Below are 6,031 nucleotides of genomic sequence, written 5' to 3' on the forward strand. Positions count from 1 at the left end.
TCTTTTATCATATCTCAGCCTAGAATTATGCTCAAAATGTCTGGCGCATGAGAAATTTAAATTTATGGTGCTCACGTGGGTTAGACATTTTTTCCCTCATTACGTAGGATTCTATTCTGTGAATAACTCTGGCAATTGTCTTGTAAGTTTGCTAATACCTGATGTGATGTAATGCACCAGAGAGCTTTTGGATTTTGATACTTGATAAAATAAAAGGAATCATTCATGAGCTATAATAATTCCTTATATACTCTGTTTTATTCAACTGTCTACATTTGACATTTTGTATATCATCGTTTTACAACTGCTAGAAAGGAAAAAAATGCAGCTTCAAATTACGACTTGCAAATGTTCTTTGGATGTTGATGGTGCAGTGATCTTCTACTCGGATTGGGACTAGAGGCCTCTTATTTGGCCTGAAATTTGTGACCTGACGTGTCTAGCCATTTGCAGCTTGATCGTTTTATATTATTATTTCTACAACCTTCATAACCTCTTTACGAAATATTACACTCTTGCTGGCATCAGCTCATGTTATCGTGGATTTGCTTTGTGATTTTCTTAATTTCAAATTGTCACGGTCAATCGAGTCCTGCCGGTCTCTTCATGGTTGCTCGACTATTCACTATTCCTTGGACTGCAATGTTCTTTAGTTATTCAACTTTATGATTATCCTTGCGGATCCATGTTCTCTTTCTTATCTTGTTTTCTTCCATCTAAGTTCTCTTTTTTCCTAGTAACCTCACCAAAGCTCTGGATTTTAGCGCTTCTTGACGATGAAGATGTTCTTTTTCTTGAACTTGTCCTTTCTGTTGTCTCGACTGCAAACAACGCAAAGTGCTGGTTTTCTTTCTGTGGCTTTAATATTTGGTTGCTTTCCATTATCGGGTTTTAATCATCCAAGATTCTCTATTCTGGAACGGACAGAGAGAAAGGAGGGTTTTCGATCCTTTTTATGTCCGTACCTCAACCTTATCTTTGGTCAAGAACCTGATTATCGGGTTCTCTGCATTCGAGGAATTCACTTCTTGAGCATTGTTAACCGAAGATGAAAACTTGAATTTGTTTTGTTTTTCCTCTGACCTGTGTTGAAACCATTTATGTCAATCTCTTCTGCCCTCTTCGTTTATTTGAAACACAATGAAACAACATTCAGGATGCTGAACTTACTCGCACGTGGCGAGTACCCTTGTCATTGGGGATTTGCTTAGACTGGTGCGAAGGTTGGTGCCTCTATAATTTTAATTGTGGCAACTTTACAGCAAAGATCCAATTTAAAAACTGCCTCAAATCCCTATGCCTGTCTACAAGATTTTCTTAATTGCTTTTTTCTTTTTCTGGTTTGGTCGTATGATTAGCATGCATTTAAATGACGCATGTAACTGTTTCCGTTAAGCATTTTCTTCACTTGTGTCTTGTACATTAACATTTTCATGTGGCTAGCCAAGCCTCGGTTCTGTATAAAACAGATATTTATACAAATTTCTAGCTCACAGTTTCTTCGTGTCAGCATACAAGGGGAAATAACCTGTGTTTCCTTTGCACTCTTTCCGAAGAAAAATTGCGGGAGAGTAGGTCGCGCAAACCTTGATTTATCTCAAAAGAAGCTGTATATACAAGAACTACAGAAGACTAGAATTTCGAGGAGCACCGTTGGGACAAGTCTGTCTATAGTCGAACCAGCTAATGTCAATAGATTGGAGTAGAATTGGATACACCCTTAAACGTATTTGTTATTTTGGATATTGTTTGAATTCAGATTGAAATACAAATAAAGATAAGTCATATTCGAATCTGAATCCGAACTCCGACTTCACAGTCCAAATTTGTTTTTTATTTCATATTGAATTTGAATACGAATTTGGCTATATTTCAAAATGCAAGAGCATTAAGTATAAGATATTTGTTTAAAAGTAAGTTCGTTCTGAATCCTTATCCGAATTTGATCAGATATTTATGCATATCCAAATCCGAATATGGTCGGATGTCATTTTTTCGTATCCAATGTTCAGAACGGTTTGACTGAATGCCCGATCCAAATCGGATACATTGACATCCCTCTTTGAGCATCAAAACTAGCAAGCTCTCAATTGGCATACTAGGAATGAAACCTTCAGCACTTCTCAAATTAGAGACATTAATTTCAAAGTGAGTGGCAATTAGGTCACAACACCGAGGAGAGGGGGGTGGTGGTAGGGCTGGTAGGCAGCAAGTATGTGTTTCGAATCCCTGCGGTACTTGGAGGCTATACTTGCTTCGAATCCCTGCGGTACTTGGAGGCAAGGCTGGAGGTTTCGATTCTCTTGTTGGGCGGTAAGGACAAAGTAGCCCACCTCCTCACCCGACACACTCCCTTTACATTCAGCAGCTTTGGATAATGAGTAACGGCACTAAGGAGACAAAAGAACAGTGCCAGTTGGCCTTACAGCTCCACCCCAAAGGGGATAAATCCAAGGAACATATCAGATTGTGTTTTGGACGCAATCAAACGAATGCATAATTTTGCGTCAAATTAATCAGGGAGCAATTATCAATGGAGGAAGGCCTCCTAAGGACACCATCATTTTTGGGGCAATTTCATCAAGGATGGGAAATCTGTGAAGTAGATGGCATCTGCCCTCCAAGCAACGTTTTAGAGTGCCAATCCATTTACCGTTGTCGGAGAAGCTGAAAGGACTTCTCGTCCGTTGGATGCATTGATTCATAGACACATTTCATATCTACCAGGGAGGTGGTCAGGGTTCAGAAATCAAGTTACAAGTTATCCACCGAGAGACTTCCTGCTGGTGTTCTTTCCAGTCCTTTGCTTTATCAACACAGGCTTTCCAAACAATATGTCTGAACTGAGTAATTGTGAATCTGGTCTCGTGATGTAACATCTCGTTCCTCAAAGCCCAAATCTTCCATATGACCGTAGGGAATATCAATTTCCAACACTCACTCATCATCCTCTTTTGAAGGAGGCTGAGTTCTGTCCCCAGGGGGCTGGCGCAATGATCTGGAAGGGGGCTGTTATATGGCTAGTTCCTATTTTGAATCCCCGAGACATCTATTTGCACTGTAAAAGAAGCTACATATATGCAGGTCGCACTTGAAGTGCAGTGCTGATGACATCCCGAGACACCAAAAAACTATACGAGGACAAGGAGTTGGGTGAAAACTTCGCTCTTTTCTGATTAGTAGAATAAAATACTCATCCTACTCTCCCAAATGGAGGCTGAGTTCCATTTCTAGAATTCTTGTGCTACTAAAGAGGGGGGTTGGGTGCTGGAGAGAGCCTCTTCTTGGTAAATTTCCTCATAACATCTAACCATGTATGGGTGGAGAATTTGTAAGCAAAGAGAGATGATCAGTAGTATCCTCTCTTTGACTACAACAACGAACCTTGGCATGGCAATCTATTTTCGCAGGCCATGTAAAGAGTCCATTTGCATCTAGGAGGGCAGGAATGTGCTAAAACTCTATCCATCTATGACTATTGTGCGTAATTAAATGACAAAATAAGTTCAATGAGTTCCTGTTCCAGAATGTTCAAATCGATTTGGTGGCAAATCTATTTGATTCATCTGCAAGGGTGCCTCCTGATACCCAGTTTCCATAATTGGATTTTACTTTTAAAATTTTCCTATGTTTGATGATTTTTATATGCATTTTCTTTTATTTGTGACTCGAACGGATTTAAGACACTCTCTCAGCTGCTTCCCTGAATTGGCGGCTTTCCTCAATCGGCATCCTGACTGATTCAAGTCAATTTCTGATTTCACCACACTGATTCAACAAAAATCAATCCGATGGATGTGATTAGGTACATAATATTTATTTTTCTTTTAAGACAAAAACGATAGCATAAGAAATCATGATCATGTTTTTTTTTTTTAAATAAATCTTATTGGACGACCAAAAGGACTGAGCTGATTATTATCTGCAACATTACATCGAGTAACTTATCTAGAGAACCACCGTGAGACGATGATCTGATCATCTTATAAAGCAAAAATAGAGTCCTCCTATTCATTGGGTTACTAGTAGCGGAGCTATATATACGTTATACGTAGGTGTAGGTAATTGCTCAGGTCAACAACAAAATTTTTATTTAGTTTTACATAATTTTTTTGTAATTATTTACTTATTTATATATGTTGTGCTTCTACTCCGCCACTTCCCAACAAGAACCTTTAATTACACTGTTTTAGTTCAATGCACCTCCTTCACGTGGAAGAGATCCAGAGAGATCAGAAGAGAGTGGGGCACCTAAAGCACGTGGTCTCGACACTGCTATTGTTGATCATGCACATTAATAGTTGTTTGGTTTATTGCACACGCGTAGTCGTTTTTAGAGAGATCCGTAACGATCCAAAAGAAATGCAGACAGACATAATCTTTCTAGAGTTCCAAGTGGACGCGTACGCTCAATAATAATAAATAATCAACTTTGGCTTCTTCTGAAGCCTGAATGTTCATGAGCTATTGTCCTAGTCGGCGACATGACTTGCTATTAGCTTACAGTAAATGGAGACAGGATTCTTGGAGCAACTATGGAGAAAGTATTCATCTTCTTCTCTCGACACCGTTTACATGACCTGTATGAAAGAAGGTTATGCATTAGGGATAAGCCTGACTCTAATGCAGAAGCGAAGATTAAGGCAGAGACATTGTTGCTGATGAAGATTACAGCAGCGTTGAAAATAAGGGAAAAGTAAATTGTAACACAGCAATTACCAAGTAAGGTTTTCAAAATAAGTCGATGCCATCATCATCAAGTCAAGAAAGGCATTGTAACAACTCATATTATTTAGGAGCAATAGTTGAAAATCGTTCTAGAAATCCCTTATAAATACAAGGGACTTGCTTAATTGGATTTCAAGGCCAATGGCCTTTCATGGGTAAAGAAAATATGCTTTTCAGTTCTTTTCTGTTATTCTTTTATTTTTTTCTTCACTGCAATCCCATTTATCAGTTTCTGTTTTTGTTTGTTCCGCGTGAACTGAACGTGACTTGGCAAGTTGGAGACGACCAATCTCCGGAAATAGATTCTTTTTCTTACCTCTTGTGTTCCGATCTACTAGTTTCTTGGCTTTCGTTGGCTTTACATAAAAGTCAGTGCGATTTAGTTTGCCAACTGTAATAAGCTGCCGACAACCGGTCATCCGAAATGGTTAGGCTGTCTTTTGTAGATCTACTGGTTCGCACATTAGCCAAATTAATGATAAGGAAAGAATCTGGATTTGGACTAACTGTAAATTTACAGTTAATGTTTGATTCCAAACCAAATCTTTTAAAATCTGGATTCAGTTTTGTGTTGTTCATAATTATCTTGTCCAATGAATTCTGACGAGCATGTGAGCACGTGCAGACACACACACACAGAGAGAGAGAGAGAGAGAGAGAGAGAGAGAGAGAGACTTCTATAGCCATAAATTCAGTTCCCATAAAAGTTAGCAGTTGAAAATGAAATTTCTCGTAGCAAAACCAGCATTCAGTTGGTTACCATTGATTTAAACTGCATAGAATACTCAAATCCAATTATCAATTGGGTACCATTTGCTTTACTACGCTCCATTAACTAATTGGGGATTTGGGTTGGTAATGAGCTAAATCGGACTTGCTTTCATCCCCAAGTGTGTGGTAGATGTTTAAAATAGAAAATTCAATCAGTGTTTAACTTGGTAAGGAGCAATAATCCGCGTAAGATATTATAATACTTTGTGCTTGCCCTTACCCATATGCACGATATGTAAATTAAAATAATGATCTAGTTTAAATGAGGATACAAAAAATTTCAGACTCATACCGAGTATTGACTTGAATACAGATCTAGTTAGTTGGTACTGAAATTTGTAAAGCCAAACTTGGATCTAACCTTAAAATGGATCAGCAAATTAATTAAATACATGCAAATACCACTTTTCACATGCCAATTATGGTTTCAGTTTTAGCAAGGTCCTATCCAACTTCAAACCTCAGAACAAGCCAGAATGTTGTGCTTGATTCTAATTAGACTGTATCAATCTAATCATTCGCCTTTAGCATA

The sequence above is a fragment of the Nymphaea colorata genome, chromosome 1, assembly GCF_008831285.2.
Source record: "Nymphaea colorata isolate Beijing-Zhang1983 chromosome 1, ASM883128v2, whole genome shotgun sequence".
Classification (NCBI taxonomy): domain Eukaryota; kingdom Viridiplantae; phylum Streptophyta; class Magnoliopsida; order Nymphaeales; family Nymphaeaceae; genus Nymphaea; species Nymphaea colorata.